Raw genomic sequence first — 19,673 nt, forward strand, 5'->3', positions numbered from 1 at the left:
ATCCTCTTAGAACTACTTTGGCCACATCTCATAGGTTTTGGTGTGTTATCTTTCCATTGTTTCTTGTCTCAAGATATTTTTAAATTTCCCTTTTGGTTTCTTTGACCATTGATTGTTAAGGAGCATGTTGTTTAGTTTCCACATACTTGTGGTTTTTTTCAAGATTTTTCCTGTTATTGATTTCTAATTTCATATTGTTGTGGTCAGAAATGATACTACATATGATTTCAATTGTCTTGAATTTAGATTAATTAAAAATAGCTAAATCTAGTTTTGTGGCTTAATGTATCATCTGTCGTGTAGAATGTTTCATATGCACTAGAAAAGCATATATACATTCTGCTGCTATTGAATGCAAAGTTCTATATTTGTCTGTTAGGTCCATTTGACTCAAAGTACAATTCAAGTCCAGTATTTCTTTGTTAACTTTCTGTCTGGTTAATCTATTGTTATTGAAAGTGGGATTTTGAAGACCCCAACTGTTATTGTATTGCTGTCTATCTCTCTCTTCATGTCCTTTAATAATGTTTTTTTAATTATTTTATTTATTATTATTATTATACTTTAAGTTCTAGGGTACATGTGCAGGTTTGTTACATATGTATACTTGTGCCATGTTGGTGTGCTGCTAGATTTTCTAGTTTATTTGCGTAGAAGTGTTTATAGTATTCTCTGATGGTAGTTTATTTCTGTGGGGTCGGTGGTGATATCCCCTTTATCATTTTTTATTGCGTCTATTTGATTCTTCTCTTTTTTCTTCTTTATTAGTCTTGCTAGTGGTCTATCAATTTTGTTGATCTTTTCAAAAAACCAACTCCTGGATTTATTGATTTTTTGGAGGGTTTTTTGTGTCTCTATCTCCTTCAGTTCTGCTCTGATCTTAGTTATTTCTTGCCTTCTGCTAGCTTTTGAATGTGTTTGCTCTTGTTTCTCTAGTTCTTTTAATTGTGATGTTAGAGTGCCAATTTTAGATCTTTCCAGCTTTCTCTTGTGTGCATTTAGTGCTATAAATTTCCCTCTACACACTGCTTTAAATGTGTCCCAGAGATTCTGGTATATTGTATCTTTGTTCTCATTGGTTTCAAAGAACATCTTTATTTCTGCCTTCATTTCATTATGTACCCAGTAGTCATTCAGGAGCAGGTTGTTCAGTTTCCATGTAGTTGAGTGGTTTTGATTGAGTTTCGTAGTCCTGAGTTCTAGTTTGATTGCACTGTGGTCTGAGAGACAGTTTGTTATAATTTCTGTTCTTTTACATTTGCTGAGGAGTGCTTTACTTCCAATTATGTGGTCAATTTTGCAATAAGTGCAATGTGGTGCTGAGAAGAATGTATATTCTGTTGATTTGGGGTGGATAGTTCTATAGATGTCTATTAGGTCTGCTTGCTGCAGAGATGAGTTCAATTCCTGGATATCCTTGTTAACTTTCTGTCTCATTGATCTGTCTAATGTTGACAGTGGAGTGTTGAAGTCTCCCATTATTATTGTATGGGAGTCTGAGTCTCTTTGTAAGTCTCTAAGGACTTGCTTTATGAATCTGGGTGCTCCTGTATTGGGTACATATATATTTAGGATAGTTAGCTCTTCCTGTTGAATTGATCCCTTTACCATTATGTAATGGCCTTCTTTGTCTCTTTTGATCTTTGATGGTTTAAAGTCTCTTTTATCAGAGACTAGTATTGCAACCCCTGCTTTTTTTTTGTTCTCCATTTGCTTGGTAGATCTTCCTCCATCCCTTTATTTTGAGCCTATGTATGTCTCTGCATGTGAGATGGGTCTCCTGAATCCAGCAGACTGATGGGTCTTGACTCTTTATCCAGTTTGCCAGTCTGTGTCTTTTAATTGGAGCATTTAGTCCATTTACATTTAAGGTTAATATTGTTATGTGTGAACTTGATCCTGCCATTATGATATTAACTGGTTATTTTGCTCGTTAGTTGATGCAGTTTCTTCCTAGCCTGGATGGTCTTTACATTTTGGCATGTTTTTGCAATGGCTGGTATGGGTTGTTCCTTTCCATGTTTAGTGCTTCGTTCAGGGTCTCTTGTAAGGCAGGCCTGGTAGTGACAAAATCTCTAAGCATTTGCTTATCTGTAAAGGATTTTATTTCTCCTTCACTTATGAAACTTAGTTTGGCTGGATATGAAATTCCGGGTTGAAAATTCTCTTCTCTAAGAATGTTGAATATTGGCCCCCATTCTCTTCTGGCTTGTAGAGTTTCTGCCGAGAGATCTGCTGTTAGTCTGATGGGCTTCCTTTTGTGGGTAACCCGACCTTTCTCTCTGGCTGCCCTTAAGATTTTTTCCTTCGTTTCAACTTTGGTGAATCTGGCAATTATGTGTCTTGGAGTTGCTCTTCTCGAGGAGTATCTTTGTGGTGTTCTCTGTATTTCCTGAATTTGAATGTTGGCCTGCCCTACTAGGTTGGGGTAGTTCTCCTGGATGATATCCTGAAGAGTGTTTTCCAACTTGGTTCCATTTTCCCCCTCACTTTCAGGCACCCCAATCAAACGTAGATTTGGTCTTTTTACATAATCCCATACTTCTTGCAGGCTTTGTTCATTTCTTTTCCTTCTTTTTTCTTTAGGTTTCTCTTCTCGCTTCATTTCATTCATTTGATCCTCAATCGCTGATACTCTTTCTTCCAGTTGATCGAGTCGGTTACTGAAGCTTGTGCATTTGTCATGTATTTCTCATGTCATGGTTTTCATTGCTGTCATTTCGTTTATGACCTTCTCTGCATTAATTACTCTAGTTATCAATTCTTCCACTCTTTTTTCAAGATTTTTAGTTTCTTTGTGTTGGGTACGTAATTCCTCCTTTAGCTCTGAGAAGTTTGATGGACTGAAGCCTTCTTCTCTCATCTTGTCAAAGTCATTCTCCGTCCAGCTTTGATCCGTTGCTGGCGATGAGCTGCGCTCCTTTGCAGGGGGAGATGCGCTCTTATTTTTTGAACTTCCAGGTTTTCTGCCCTGCTTTTTCCCCATCTTTGTGGTTTTATCTGCCTCTGGTCTTTGATGATGGTGACGTACCGATGGGGTTTTGGTGTGGGTGTCCTTTCTGTTTGTTAGTTTTCCTTCTAACAGTCAGGACCCTCAGCTTGGAGATTGCTTGCGGTCCACTCCAGACCCTGTTTGCCTGGGTATCAGCAGCAGAGGCTGCAGAAGATAGAATATTTCTGAACAGCGAGTGTACCTATCTGATTCTTGCTATGGAAGCTTCCTCTCAGGGGTGTTCTCCACTGTGTGAGGTGTGCGATGTTGGTCTGCCCCTAGTGGGGGATGTCTCCCAGTTAGGCTACTCAGGGGTCAGGGACCCACTTGAGCAGGCAGTCTGTCCCTTCTCAGATCTTAACCTCCGTGTTGGGAGATCCACTGCTCTCTTCAAAGCTGTCAGACAGAGTCGTTTGCATCTGCAGAGGTTTCTGCTGCTTTTTGTTGTTGTTGTTTAGCTGTGCCCTGTCCCCAGAGGTTGAGTCTACAGAGACAGGCAGGTTTCCTTGAGCTGCTGTGAGCTCCACCCAGTTGGAGCTTCCCAGTGGCTTTGTTTACCTACTTAAGCCTCAGCAATGGTGGGTGCCCCTCCCCCAGCCTCGCTGCTGCCTTGCCGCGATATCACAGACTGCTGTGCTAGCAATGAGGGAGGCTCTGTGGGCGTGGTACCCTCCCGGTCAGGTGTAGGATATAATCTCCTGGTGTGCCCGTTTTCTAAGATCCTTGGTAGAGCACAGTATTGGGGTGGGAGTTACCCGATTTTCCAGGTGTTGTGTGTCTCAGTTCCCCTCGCTAGGAAAAGGGATTCTCTTCCCCCTTGCACTTCCCAGGTGAGGCGATGCCTCGCCCTGCTTCAGCTCTGGCTGGTGGGGCTGCAGCAGCTGACCAGCACCAATTGTCTGGCACTCTTCTAGTGAGATGAACCCAGTACCTCAGTTGAAAATGCAGAAATCACAGGTCTTCTGTGTCGCTGGCGCTGGGAGTTGGAGACTGGAGCTGTTCCTATTCCGCCGTCTTGCTCTGCCCTCAGTAATGTTTTATATATTTTGATGCTTCAGTGTTGGGTGTTTATATTTTTACAATTCTTATGTGCTCTTGATGAATTGACCCCTTTATCATTAAATTATGACCTTCTTTGCTTCTTGTAACAGTTTTTTTAAATGCCATGCTTCAGAGCACTGGAAACAACTATTGTTTATTTCCATGGATTTTTTTGTTGTTGTTGTTAGTTTGTTTGTTTTGCTTACTTACCAGTGATATAGTAGTTTTCAAAATTGTTACTTCTTACAATTTTTTTAGGCAAATTTTGAGAGTAGACTTATATTCTGACTTGTTAATCACCAATTATGTTGTTTTCTTGGGGAAAGTGAGTTTTGCAAATTCTTTGCTTAAAAGTGAGCTTTAATATTATAGCTCATAAGTTTAGGGACTTTTGAATATGAAAGTTGGATATTTTCTACTTCTTAAAAATAGTTTTCAGATAATGATATTGTGAAATTTTTTTGATACATCTAAGTTTTAAAATAATAAACTGTTTCAGAGTTCTTTAATGTTCCTGAGAGTAACTCAATAATTTTATGGTATTTTTAGATAGGTTACAGAAGTATGCATATTCCATAAGAGATTCAAAACTGAGAGGTAGGTTTAGAGATAATTTTTGAATAGCATTTTCACATACAGATGAAAGGTGCCAATTATTGATGAAATATTAATAGTAACAGCTGATATATTTCTATTACAGACATCTTAAAAGATGGTGCTGCTTATCATCATGCTGATATGGAGCTGTCAGATAGAAAAGTAGTTGAAGGAGCTTTTACTGTTGGAGATTTACCAGTTCTTTATAAGTAACACATATTTCTTATGGATACTCTAAAATATTTTGGAAAATTATTTTTCAGAGGTAAAAAAGGAAAAGCTCAAATATTCTGCTTGTTTTGTGCTTTTCTTCTGAGAATATAAAATTAAGTGGTTACCTGTTCATGTAGATGTTACAGTAGATTCTTTGGCAATGTTTAGTTCTTTGTCATATTATTGAACATAGTGTAATTTGAAAAACAAGAAATTAATAAGTTTTTGGATTTAAGTGTGTTACTATTTTAGATTGTAATGTTCTTTTTTCCTTTCTAAATGTCTTATATATGAGTTTTTATTACTTTTATAAGAATGTCTTTTATTAAAATGTCTTCCTGAAGCAATAAAGTTAAATGGCTCAAAATTACTATGTCTTCATCTGATGCAGTTACTACCAGTACTTTAGCTATGGGAGTAAATTTGCGTGCTCACCTAGTAGTTATAAAATCTACAATGCATTATGCCGGAGGACTGCTTGAAGAGTACAGTGAAACAGATATTCTACAGATGATTGGTAGAGCTGGTCGACCTCAAGTAAGTGACAATAATTTTGCTTTTTATACTTAAAAACATGATAAAAACAAAAAAATTGTGTATTTTTTGATTAGCTGTCATAATTATATCAGGCTTAAAAGTAATATAGCAGAGAAAATTTACCTTTAATGGAGGAATAAAAGTAAAACAAGCCTCACCAACTGGGACATACTTCCTTCATTCTGTGTAAGCTCACATTGGCTGATGAAGGGATGGGTTTATGAATGGGTATTCTGTTAAAGGTCTTTTTTAAATTATGACTTTTTGTTTGTTTTGTTTTTTTTAAATTCTGAATGGAGGTACTCAGCATTTTGGATGGAACAGGTTTATCTTGTTTCAGGCTGTCACATTACAGAGCATGTAACATCCCTGGGTCCTAACAGTAAATGCTAATAGTGTTCCCAGGCATTATGACAAAAGTCAGCCCAAATACATTTCAAAACATACCCTACTCTGACAAATACATGACTAAGTCATTTTTGCAGGTAGTATGGGAACATCAGGAAGAGCATATTTTCAAAACATTTGTAAATATTGTGTTATACAATTCTATAATTTCATAGAGTAATCAGATTATATGTAAACTATACCAAATCTTACAACTTTTATACAGTTACCAGAGTTTGTTTTGATTTTATCATTGCCAAAATTATGTTACATTGAAACCAAAATGATATTTACAGCTATACTCTTGGAAAGCTTTTAAATTAAATTTTAGGTTAACAAAGTGAGAGCATTTTTAAGGCCTTTTCGAAGTATTATTTCAGACAAGGAGACTGTTTAATATAAAATGAAAGTCTTGAGTTATTGCAGAGGACTGGTACCAAGATGTGCCCTTCTTCACTAAATTTCTGTTTGTTTTTTCCCCAGTTTGACACTACAGCTACTGCAGTTATCACAACTCGATTAAGCACAAGAGACAAGTACATTCAGATGTTAGTTTGTAGAGACACTGTAAAAAGCAGGTAATACAAAAATGTTCCAAAAAGATACTAATGCTAGTATAGCTTATCTTATTTCCTTTTAGAATATCAAAGGAAAATTTGGTTTGGAGATTTTTTTAAGGCCATTTTCTGTAAAGTTTTCAGCAATTTAACTGGAAAGTTTGTGTCACTTTAGGGAATTTAATAATTTTTTTTAAAGTTAGAAGTTTTATTCAGTGGTAGTTATTGGCAAGCATGTATTTATAACAAACCCTAATTTGTAATAAAGCCATAGTAATTATGATTATATTATAATTTAAATATGAAATTATATAAATTTATAATTACTAATTTGTAATAAAGGAGAACTATTTTCACATCTTATTTTAATAATAGAGGAAATCTGGGACCTATTAGTAAGGTATTTAATGTATTCTTTTTTGGAGAAAGTAGGATGTAATTTATGCTTCAACTTTTGTTAAAGCAATAATCTGTCTTCTACAGCCATAGAGTAGAGAGAGATATCTGAAGCCTTTTTAGAAGCTGAACTGACTTTTTAAGTTTTTCTTTTATGCTTTTGGAAATTAAGTTATAGTTCATGAATTAGTAAAGTGGCAATGGGTATATTATATATTATTAAAGTTAAAAATTAAGAGTTATGGCATTGAACTGCATATTTGTAATGCAAAGTTTTTTTTTTCATTAGTTTGCACAGACATCTTATTGAACATTTAAATGCAGAGATAGTACTGCATACTGTTGCAGATGTGAATATTGCTTTGGAATGAATACGATCAACTTTGCTTTATATCAGAGCCTTGAAAAATCCATCTCATTATGATTTGTTACTTTGACTTGGAAAAGTAGTAATTTTTTCAAGCCAGCTAGGTCTGTATTTCTACTAGTAAGTTACAGGATAGAATATAGAAACTAATAGATAACAAAACAAAAAGTTACAACAGTCCCAAATACGTTTAGAGACAAGAGCAGACAAACCGAGAAATTTGTATCTGTTTTACTTTTAGTGTTTCAACAAGGTTTGAAATCAGCACCATTAAAAATAGATCTGGTAGAAAAAAATTCAGCTCCAATAAAAATAACAGAAATGTCTAAATCATTGAAAATAAGTTAAAGTTACAAAAAGTTTTGAATTTTGTATGTACTTAGTGTTCAACTACTCTTTCTGAGTTTATGACTGTTTATTTTTCAGTTTATAAGAAATGAAAGTATATAGTGCTACTGTTGCTGTCACAATTTTCATCTTGCTTCTAAAGCTAACCTACATCTGGTTATGTGGCTTCCAGAGGGTTTTTTCATTCATTCATTCAACTTGGGGTTGTTGAATACCAAATTAAAGCCTGACTTGTTGAATTATTCTAATGCACAGAGGTTCAAAACTTTCAGATCTCAAAGAGTAATTAAGTCTATATTAAAAGAATATCTATATAAATATTCATATCACTTAAAAAATTTCTGTTTCAACTAGGTAATACATTTACTTAGTTCAAAAATCAAAGTGAAGGAATATATACAACTAAAATTCTTCCATATATATCCCCACCTACACAGTTGTTCAATTCCCATCTCTCCCCTTTCCCTCCCCTAGTTCTGTAATCATTGGTATATCTTTTCTGTATAATATTTTTTGCATATGTAAATAAGAAAATGTAATTTTATTTTTCCACCATTTAAACACAAATGGTGGCATATTGTATTCGTTTTCTGTTCCTTTTAACAAATTACCCTAAAACAAATCATCTAGAAACAACCAGAATTTATTATCTCACACAGCCTATGTGGGTTAGGAATCTGGGAGTATCTAAGCTAAGTGGCTCTGGGTCAAAGGCTCTCTTCAGATTGTAAGATATGTCAGCTAGGGCTGCAGTCATCTGAAGGCTTTTCTGGATCTTGAAGATTCACTTCTAAGTAGTCTCACTCACGGAGCTATAAGTTAGAGGCCTCAGTTTCTCACAGTTGTTGGTAGGCCTCAGTCTTTTGCCAGGTGGATCTTTCCTCATAGCATGGCAGCTGACTTTTCTCAGGATGAATGATCCAAGAGAGAAAGAGAGAGAAAGACAGACAGACTAAATCAGAAGCAGCAGTACTTTTTTATATCTTTGTCTCTGAAGTCACACATCATTACTTCTACTTTATTCTGTTTTTTAGAAGCAAGTCACTGAGTCTTGGTCACATGAAGGCAAGAGGGATTAAGTTCATCTCTCAGAGGGGAGAATATCAAAGAATTTGTGGGTTTTTTTTTTTTTTTTTTTTTTTTGAGAGAGCCTCTTTGGTTGCCCAGGCTGGAGTGCAGTGGCACACTCTTGGCTCACTGCAACTTCCACCTCACAGGTTCAAGCAATTCTCTGCCTTACCCTTCTGAGTAGCTGGGACTACAGGCACGTGCCACCATGACTGGCTAATTTTTTGTATTTTTAGCAGAGATGGCGCTTCACCATGTTGACCAGGCTGGTCTGGAACTCTTGATCTCAAGTGATCCACCTGCCTTGGCCTCCCAACAAGCTGGGATTACAGGCATGAGCCACCGTGCCTGGCCTTGTGGGCATATTTTTTTAAACCTCCATTATTTTAGTCTTCTGCACATTCCTTTTTTTCTTAGTATGTCTTGGAAGCTTTTTTGAGACAGGCTGTCACTCTCTTGCCCAGGCTGAATCCAATGGTGTGATCACAGCTTACTGCACCTTCAACCTTCTGGGCTCAAGTGGGTTTCTCACCCCAGCCACCTGAGTAGCTGGTACTGCAGGCCCATGCCAGCACACTGGCTAACTTTTGAAAAAAAAAATTGTAGAGGCAGAGCCTCCCTATGCTGCCCAGGCTGGTCTCGAACTTGTGGGCTCAAGCGATCCTCTCACTTCACCCTCCCAAAGTGCTAGGATTATAGCTGTGAGCCACCATGCCTGGCTGGAAGCTTTTTTTAATAGCTAAATAATATTCCATTTACTTACGTATCACCTATTTAAATGATCCCCAATTGATGGACATTTATGGTTTTTCTAATTGTTTGCTATTACAAACAATGTAGCCAAAAAATCCCTTCATTTTTTCCATGTATGAATCTATCTGTATGATAAATCTCTAGAAATGAAATTCCTGTGTCAAGGGATATATGCATTTATAAATTTGGGTAAATTTCTACCTTAGTAGCTCATATACCTATCAGCAGTGTTCAAAAGTGCCATATTTTGTTTCTCCAGCCTTTCCTTCAGGGTGTATACTTGTGTATTTTTATGAATATCAAGTATGAATATTAATATCTTTCATGTTTTAATTTTCATTCCTTCATTTTCATAGTTACTTTATTTTCTGTAGTTACTTTTTTGTATTGAGATATCACTTATAGTAAACTGCACAAATATGAGGTGTATAGGTCAATGAAGTTTTATATATATGTTTATACACACATATACACACATGTAACCACAGCTCAGATTAAGATATAGAACATTTTCTAGATGTTCCCTCATGCTCCTTTTCTGTCAGTATTTGCCCCCAGAAGTCAATGCTATTCTGACTTACATACCACAGGCTAGCTTTATCTATTCTTGAAAAGATTCCATTTATATGAATATAAATCTTTTGATGAAAGGAAATTATTAATTTTAAATAATGTTTCTGTGAACATTGTTATATATATCTTTTGATACACATGTATATGTATATCTGTGGGTATGTGCCTAGGAGTGAAATTATTGAGTTAAAGGGTATGTGTAGTTTCAACTTCAGTGAATAGCACAAAATGTTTGTGTTACCAAACATGTTTTCATAGGAACATTCATGTTACAATGAAAGTTCATTAGAAGATATTAAACACTTGACAGATATTTGCTATGTGTAAAACATTTGGAAATTTATTCCAAACAATTCTTGTTAAAATATGATATTCCTGTTCATTGTTTCTATGGATATTTAAGCCTTGTTTGAACTCAATAAGCTGAGATTTTTTTTCTTAATTAGACTACTCTTCACTAGTTAACAGGGGTATAAACTGAGCCTGTAAAGGTGAACTAAATTCTATGTTACTTTTTGTAAATTTTCATGACATGCAGGTTTTGCATCTGGATTGAACAAAGATGGAATTGAAGCAAAATTACAAGGTTAGAGGCATTTCATTCTAAAAATTAGATTCTATATATTTTAGTGAAAAAGTTCAGTTATTGTGAAAGTAAGAATATGCTTTTGTAAATCATCTTTTAAAAAGGAAACTTGCCTGTAGAAAAATAATGTGAACTATTTCTTTTTCACACAAAAAGCTTGACATATGTACTTTTTTGCTGAATTAATCAATTTATTCTGTCCGAATATCTTTCTTTGTATAATATGTTAACTTGGTTTATTTGGTTGTTATTCCTAACATCACCCTGGTCTTTGAAAATATGCCTACACATACACACTCTGTATTTTTTCTTTTTTTAAAAACAGACGGTCTTACTCTGTCACCCAGGATGGAATGCAGTGGCGTGATCATAGCTCATTGTAACCTTGAACTCCTGAGCTCAAATGATCCTCCTGCCACAGCCTCCTGAGTAGCTGGGACTATAGGCGTGAGCCACCACAACTGGTTAATTTGGTAGTTTTTTTAGAAAGAGAGTCTCACTGTGTTTTTCAGCCGACCTGGTCTCAAACTCCTGGCCTCAAGTGATCCTCCCACCTCTGCCTCCCAAAGTACCGAGATTATAGGTGTGAGCGACCATGCCCAACATGTATTTTTTCTTTTCTACTTAATTTTAATTGAAAAATATAAGCCCAGATTGATTATGGGCTTTGTATCCCAACCTGTGCCAAAGATGTATTCCTATCCAACCTCAACTTTGTTATTTAGTTAATCAACTGGTATTTCTTACTTGTTTTTTAAAATGTAAAATATTGATAGGCATTTATTCAGATTAGAAATTGCTACGTTTCATTGAGTTGAGACTGTCTCTTTAGTAAAAGAAAAAAGTTAGATCCTCTAAAAATATTTAGCTAATTTAAATTTATTCTCTACTTGTATTACATGTGTGGCAAATAAAAATGCAGAGATAAAGATAAAGCAGTAAAATTGTCTTGCTTAAAGAATAAATAAGTTGTTAAAACATGGTCATAACCAATAGCATATATTTATAATGCTGCTGTATTCATGTTGAAATACAGATTATAAGTTGTGTTATCTTCAAGGTATTGATTAATTTTGTAATGGGATTTTAAAAATTAAACATATATTTTGAAAATAATGATCAAATACACTCAAGAAATCAGACAGTCCAAGAGGTATATTGCTATATTCAGATAACTTTAATGTTTCATCTTTTGTTAAATTAGCAGAATCACAGCTCATATTTGCCTTATCTTTGGTCACTATAGGGTTAGCAAAGTTTTGCCTTATAAACAAAAATAGCTAAATATAACTGAATATTAAGGTTTTGGTATTGTAGGAGAGAAAAATAGTAACATCTTTTCCTCATTCATTGCAAGGTTCACAGCTGACACTCCTGTAACAAGGCAGATTAACAAGAGAAAAGCATAACAAATTTATTTAATCAAAGTTGTATATGACATGGGAGCCTTCAGAAATTAAGACCCAAAGACCCAGGGAAAACTGTGTTTCTATGGCAAGTCTAATGAAAAAAAAATGGATAGTTGTTGAGAAACATGACTGGACAAAAAGGGTATTATCTAATGTTAAAAAACTGGGCAGATCTTAACAAGGCCTGTTTGTTCAGATTCTTCTTGGCCTCTCTGTGTAGCATTCTTTCTTCCTGGGCATGAGACAGGACTATTCCATACCGTGGAATGAGGGTCTTAGAATTTAGACAAAGTAGGTCAGAGAATTCCTTTGTGACCATGTTTCACACAGAAAGTCAGGGAAAGGTCAAAGTGACATTCTTGTTTCTGAGGTCCTCTCAGTCTTACTGAGTTTGAAATGCTTTAGGTCAGCATTTTCTGAGCACTGCCATTATCCTTGGAGATCTGCTTTAAATCTCTCAGGAAGGATCGGCATAGTATATGCTGTTTCCTAAACTTGTTTATACTTTCTTGCGCAGTATACTCTAATAGCTTCCCCATTACTCTTAGAATAAAATACAAATTTTCACCACAGGCCACAAAATCCTGCTTGATATCTCCCTGCCTATCTCTTGTCACTTTATCTCTCTTTTATTCTACTCTCACCAAATTGGCCTTCTTGCTATTCCTTAAATACAACAAGCTTGTTCCCACATCAGGTCCTTTGCACATTTTGTTCCCTATTTTTGGAACACTCCTTGCATACTTTACATGGTGTGCACCTTCATTTTATTCAGATCCCTGTTCAAATATTAACTTTTTAGAGAGGTCTTCCTGTGGTGTATCTTACTTAAATTCACCTTTACTGAGAGGACAAAATGATTCTAATGTTGTTATTGTTGTTTTCCTTGTTTTTAGAAAAGGTAATGTGTTTATTTTGACAATAAGGGTGAGGATAGCCTTACTCTATATCAAAATATATAGCATTTATGAGAAATATATATAGGTTGGGCATGGTGGTTCATGCCTGTAATCCCTTTGGGAGGCCAAGGTTGGCAGATCGCTTGAGCTCAGGAGTTTGAGACCAGCCTGGACAACATAGGGAGATCCCACCTTTACAAAAAGTTATTTTAAAAATTAGCTGGTGCGGTGGTACATGCCTGTAGTTCCAGCTACTTGGGAGACTGAGGTGGGAAGATTGCTTGGGTCTGGGAGGTTGAGGCTGCAGTGAGCTGTGATCATGCCACTGTATTTTAGCCTGGGCAACAGAGTAAGACCCTGTCTCAAAAAAAAAAAAAAAAAGAAAAGAAAAGAAAAGAAAGGAAAAAAAGGAAAAGGAAATAAACATAAACTTTAGTTAAAAGATTTAAAATTCTATACAATCATTCTATACAGGTTCTTAGCCTTATGTTTCTTTATAGTATATGTGAAACCGTATATTTATTTGTATGTTGATTGCTTTCTTCTGTAAAATATAAGTTCTAAAAAGAAAAACCTTGTCTTGTTAACTGCTGTAAACATAGAGCTTAGAATCATGCTCAGCTTATGGTAAAGTAAGCATTTTTCATTGACTTACCGAGTAATGGGTAATGAACTGATTTAATAGTGGGTAATTAAGAAAATTAGAAAAGACTTCAAAATCTTTACTTCACCCAAACACTTAACACTCAAGCTGTCTAAACAGTGCTGCTTAAACTAAAGTATTTCCTGAAGAACTCTAAGGGTGTTTTTTTGAGTGGCTGCTCTATTTAGGATTGAACTATTACAGTATTCCCACTGTCTGCTCTGAACTATCTTGTATCTCCTGGAGCATAGTATGAGGCAGAGAAGGAACTGTAAGCAGCAGATCACTGCAATTGCTCTGATCCCCATCAATAGTGAGCATGAACTAGCATTTCTTCCTGTCAGAGAAACAAAAGTAAACACCTGAAAGCATCAGTTAAAGTTGTTGCTTCAAGAAAGTGGCAAAGAGGGAGGAGGTGGTTTTTGGAATAATCTTTGCAGAACTATTTGACTCCTTATACTTTGTGCATATATTAATATATCTTTGATAGAAGTTTAAAGAAAAAATAAAAGAAAAAGCAAACCATTACCTTAATGGAGGGCAGATAGCAAAGTGGATACTTAGACCTGGAGCAAGTTACGTAGCCTCTATTCGTTAGTTTCCTAACCTATATATGAGAATATCGGTGTCTACCTTATTGTGATGTTTTCAGGATTAAATGAGGTAATACCTGTGTATCATGTATTACTTAAAACTCCAAGTTTTACGTGTTATTTCTACTTACTGAATGTTCTTTTTATTACTTGTATTCTTGTTACTTTTAGAAAATGTTTTTAGTGTATTAGTTAGCTTTTTTATTTAAATGAGCTTTTTCTTACCGCTTAATTAGGGACTGTGGTTCTTTTAGAACAATTACACAGTAATAACAACTTTAACATATTTAATAATAAATTATTTTGCCCTACTTCCCTATTTTACTAAAATTAAAATGTGTTTTCTATAATTAAACAGAATTATGTTTGAAGAATCTGAATGATTTATCATCCCTGGACTTAATAAAGATGGATGAAGCTGTTAATTTCAAACCAACTGGTAATTTCCTATCATTGTCAGTAAATTTAGCAATTGTTTACTTAAGACTAAATTAAAATTTTATTTTACTAAAGTTTAGATGATGATAACTAAATTGTGATCTCAGTTCTCAACAGGGTATCATCATTATTAGCCGTAGGCATGATAAATTTAAACAAGTCCTATTTGTAAAAGGATAGTTTCTTTTTGACAGGTGCACAGAATTTGTCTTCATTGATTCTGGTGACTTCTGGCAGAGGAACGAAATGCTTGAATCTTTGGGTTGCTTTAGGCCTCTTATAACTATTACAGATATACTTTTATTGGTATGCTTATAATATGCTTTTTATATTCTTAAATATTCAATCATTGATAATCTGGTGGTTAAACTTCTGTAAGGTTAGGAAAAATATCTTTTCCTTCTACTCATCTTAGGTTCATTAACTGGGACTTCTATAACAAAATGCATTAACAAGAGAAAAGCATACAAATGTATTTAATATGTTTTATGTGACATGGCAGCCTTTATAAGGAAATGAAGACCCAAAGAAATGGTTAAACCTGAATGTTTTTATGCCAGGTGTGATGAAGATGGAAAAGTCATGGAGAAATATAATAGGACAAAGGGGATGTGAACTAAGTGTAATAAATTGGGGGAAATTTAGCAAAGCCTGTTCATTCAAATTCCACTCTGTGTCTATGGGGATAAAGATGCTCCATTCTTTAGGTATAGGGAGGGCACCTCTCACATGAGGGTGTTATGACTTGCTTCAGGGGAAGGCCAGAAAATATTCTTCTTGTACATGTTGTTTCTCAAATTCCTACAGCTTAAAATATTCAATATGCCAAGATGTCCCATTTTGGGATACGTGTCCTGAATCCCCTCCTCTATTTAGAGTATAATAAAAGGGAAAAGATGTTTTGTGGTTTTTAGCACTCATGATTAGAAGTTTTTGGAGAAAATGATTTTATTATTCCAGTTAATCTTTTTAAGTAAAGGTAATTTATTGTTTGAAAGTTGGGTAATATGGAAATTTTTTTTTGAATTCAGAATCTATCTGTTAACTTTTGGCATGTACTGTTCATTTTTAATGTGTTTTTTACTTGCAACCATACTATAGAAATACATGATTTTGTAAAATGTTAAAATTTATATTTCATATAAGGTTAAGTTTTAAAATAATTTGCTGCCCTGACTCTCAGCCCTATATTAATAACATTTTTTTTTCCTTCTTCCTTGGTCATTATTTTGATACACCTAATTTTGTTTGTGAGAATTATCTTCTGTGTGTTCTAGGGCATCTCACTAGAGGGGGCATTAGAATCACTAGGACGTCTTATTCATCTGTTTTTATATACTTTCATTCTCATCAAGAATTGCATTCCTGCTATCACTTCTTTCTTGTGGTACTTCTTGAATCCACTGATACTATTCTTTTTGTCTTTAAACATACCTAATAAATGACCTATAATAACATTTATTCTTTGTCAGTCATCAGTGAATAGTACTTAGTTAATTTTGTCTACTTAACACTCCACTCTTCTGGTTCTCCTCCTCCTTTAATCAGTCTTACTTTGCTGACCTTTTATGCTTACTATGTACTTTTTTTTTTTTTTATACTTTAAGTTCTAGGGTACATGTCCTCAACGTGTAGGTTTGTTACATATGTATACATGTGCCATGTTGGTGTGCTGTACCCATCAACTCGTCAGCACCCATCAACTCATCATTTACATCAGTTATAACGCCCAATGTCATCCCTCCCCCCACTCCCCTCCACATAATAGGCCCTGGTGTGTGATGTTCCCCTTCCTGTGTCCAAGTGATCTCATTGTTCAGTTCCCACCTATGAGTGAGAACATGAGGTGTTTGGTTTTCTGTTCTTGCGATAGTTTGCTGAGAATGATGGTTTCCAGCTGCATCCATGTCCCTACAAAGGACACAAACTCATCCTTTTTTATGGCTGCATAGTATTCCATGATGTGTATGTGCCACATTTTCTTAATCCAGTCTTTCACTGATGGACATTTGGGTTGATTCCAAGTCTTTGCTATTGTCAATAGTGCCACAATAAACATATGTGTGCATGTGTCTTTATAGCAGCATGATTCATAATCCTTTGGGTATATGCCCAGTAATTCAATGGCTGGGTCATATGGTATTTCTAGTTCTAGATCCTTGAGGAATCGCCATACTGTTTTCCACAATGGTTGAACTAATTTACAATCCCACCAATAGTGTAAAAGTGTTCCTATTTCTCCACATCCTCTCCAGCACCTGTTGTTTCCTGACTTTTTAATGATTGTCATTCTAACTGGTGTGAGATGATATCTCATTGTGGTTTTGATTTGCATTTCTCTGATGGCCAGTGATGATGAGCATTTTTTCATTTGTCTGTCTGTTGGCTGCATGAATGTCTTCTTTTGAGAGAAGTCTGCTCATATCCTTTGCCCACTTTTTGATGGGGTTGTTTGTGTTTTTCTCACAAATTTGTTTGAGTTCTTTGTAGGTTCTGGATATTAGCCCTTTGTCAGATGAGTAGTTTGCAAAAATTTTCTCCCATTCTGTAGGTTTCCTGTTCACTCTGATAGTAGTTTCTTTTGCTGTGCAGAAGTTCTTTAGTTTAATTAGATCCCATTAGTCAATTTTGGCTTTTGTTGCCATTGCTTTTGGTGTTTTAGACGTGAAGTCCTTACCCATGCCTATGTCCTGAATGGTATTACCTGGGTTTTCTTCTAGGGTTTTTATGGGATTAGGTCTAACATTTAAGTCTCTAATCCATCTTGAGTTAATTTTCGTATAGAGAGTAAGGAAAGGATCCAGTTTCAGCTTTCTACTTATGGCTAGCCAATTTTCCCAGCACCATTTATTAAACAGGGAATCTTTCCCCCATTTCTTGTTTTTGTCAGGTTTGTCAAAGATCAGATGGCTGTAGATGTGTGGTATTATTTCTGAGGACTCTGTTCTGTTCCATTGGTCTATATCTCTGTTTTGGTACCAGTACCATGCTGTTTTGGTTACTGTAGCCTTGTAGCATAGTTTGAAGTCAGGTAGCGTGATGCCTCCAGCTTTGTTCTTTTGACTTAGGATTGTCTTGGCAATGCGGGCTCTTTTTTGGTTCCATATGAATTTTAAAGTGGTGTTTTCCAATTCTGTGAAGAAAGTCATTGGTAGCTTGATGGGGATGGCATTGAATCTATAAATTACTTTGGGCAGTATGGCCATTTTCACGATATTGATTCTTCCTATCCATAAGCCTGGTATGTTCTTCCATTTGTTTGTGTCCTCTTTTGTTTCACTAGGCAGTGGTCTGTAGTTCTCCTTGAAGAGGTCCTTTACATCCTTTGTAAGTTGGATTCCTAGGTATTTTATTCTCTTTGAAGCAATTGTGAATGGAAGTTCATTCATGATTTTGCTCTCTGTTTATCTGTTACTGGTGTATAAGAATGCTTGTGATTTTTGCACATTAATTTTGTATCCTGAGACTTTGCTGAAGTTGCTTTTCAGCTTATGGAGATTTTGGGCTGAGATGATGGGGTTTTCTAAATATACAATCATGTCATCTGCAAACAGGGACAATTTGACTTCTTCTTTTCCTAACTGGATACCCTTGATTTCTTTCTCTTGCCTGATTGCCCTAGCCAGAACTTCCAACACTATGTTGAGTAGCAGTGGTGAGAGAGGGCATCCCTGTCTTGTGCCAGTTTTCAAAGGGAATGCGTCCAGTTTTTGCTCATTCAGTATGATATTGGCTGTGGGTTTGTCATAAATAGCTCTTATTATTTTGAGATACGTTCCATCAATACCAAATTTATTGAGGGTTTTAGCATGAAGGGCTGTTGAATTTTGTCAAAGGCCTTTTCTGCCTCTATTGAGATAATCATATGGTTTTTGTCTTTGGTTCTGTTTATATGCTGAATTATGTTTATTGATTTGTGTATGTTGAACCAGCCTTGCATTCCAGGAATGAAGCCCACTTGATCATGGTGGATAAGCTTTTTGATGTGCTGCTGGATCTGGTTTGCCAGTATTTTATTGAGGATTTTTGCATTGATGTTCATCAGGGATATTGGTCTAAAATTCTCTTTTTTTGTTGTGTCTCTGCCAGGCTTTTGTATCCGGATGATGTTGGCCCCATAAAATGAGTTAGGGAGGATTCCCTCTTTTTCTATTGATTGGAATAGTTTCAGAAGGAAAGGTACCTGCTCCTTCTTGTACTTGTGGTAGAATTCAGCTGTGAATCTGTCTGGTCTTGGACTTTTTTTGGTTGGTGGGTATTAATTATTGCCTCAGTTTCAGAGCATGTTATTGGTCTATTCAGGGATTCAACTTCTTCCTAGTTTAGTCTTGGGAGAGTGTTAAGTGTCCAGGAAATTATCCATTTCTTCTAAGTTTTCTAGCTTATTTGCATAGAGGTGTTTATAGTATTCTCTGATGGTAGTTTGTATTTCTGTGGGGTCGGTGGTGATATCCGCTTTGTCATTTTTTATTGCGTCTATTTGATTCTTCTCTCTTTTCTTCTGTATTAGTCTTGCTAGCGGTCTATCAATTTTGTTGATCTTTTCAAAAAACCAGCTCCTGGATTCATTGATTTTTTGGAGAGTTTTTTGTGTCTCTATCTCCTGCAGTTCTGCTCTGATCTTAGTTATTTCTTGCCTTCTGCTAGCTTTTGAATGTGTTTGCTCTTGTTTCTCTAGTTCTTTTAATTGTGATGTTAGGGTGTCAATTTTAGATCTTTCCAGCTTTCTCTTGTGTGCATTTAGTGCTATAAATTTCCCTCTACACACTGCTTTAGATGTGTCCCAGAGATTCTGGTGTGTTGTATCTTTGTTCTCATTGGTTTCAAAGAACATCTTTGTTTCTGTCTTCATTTCATTATGTACCCAGTAATCATTCAGGAGCAGGTTGTTCAGTTTCCATGTAGTTGAGCGGTTTTGATTGAGTTTCGTAGTCCTGAGTTCTAGTTTGATTGCACTGTGGTCTGAGAGACAGTTTGTTATAATTTCTGTTCTTTTACATTTGCTGAGGAGTGCTTTACTTCCAACTATGTGGTCAATTTTGGAATAAGTGCGATGTGGTGCTGAGAAGAATATATATTCTGTTGATTTGGGGTGGAGAGTTCTGTAGATGTCTATTAAGTCCGCTTGGTGCAGAGTTGAGTTCAATTCCTGGATATCCTTGTTAACTTTCTGTCCCGTTGATCTGTCTAATGATGACAGTGGGGTGTTGAAGTCTCCCATTATTATTGTATGGGAGTCTGAGTCTCTTTGTAAGTCTCTGAGGACTTGCTTTATG

The 19,673-nt window shown here is 35.7% G+C and overlaps 1 protein-coding gene across 4 annotated transcripts in view; it reads left to right on the forward strand.

Moving 5' to 3' along the window:
- The window catches only part of LOC119626262 (probable ATP-dependent DNA helicase HFM1), a 137,425-nt gene that overhangs the window by 66,217 nt on the left and 51,535 nt on the right, over positions 1 to 19,673 (forward strand). For 3 of the 4 annotated variants that reach the window (XM_073008594.1, XM_073008595.1, XM_073008596.1), the window contains 4 exons: positions 5,235 to 5,380; positions 6,251 to 6,345; positions 10,368 to 10,415; positions 14,318 to 14,398. The gene's annotated coding sequence lies outside the window, so the exon portion shown is untranslated. Of the gene's footprint in view, positions 1 to 3,644; positions 5,381 to 6,250; positions 6,346 to 10,367; positions 10,416 to 14,317; positions 14,399 to 19,673 lie in introns of those variants that run through there. The other variant, XM_073008597.1, reaches the window with a different exon arrangement.

This window comes from Chlorocebus sabaeus, chromosome 20 (assembly GCF_047675955.1).
Source record: "Chlorocebus sabaeus isolate Y175 chromosome 20, mChlSab1.0.hap1, whole genome shotgun sequence".
Taxonomy (NCBI): domain Eukaryota; kingdom Metazoa; phylum Chordata; class Mammalia; order Primates; family Cercopithecidae; genus Chlorocebus; species Chlorocebus sabaeus.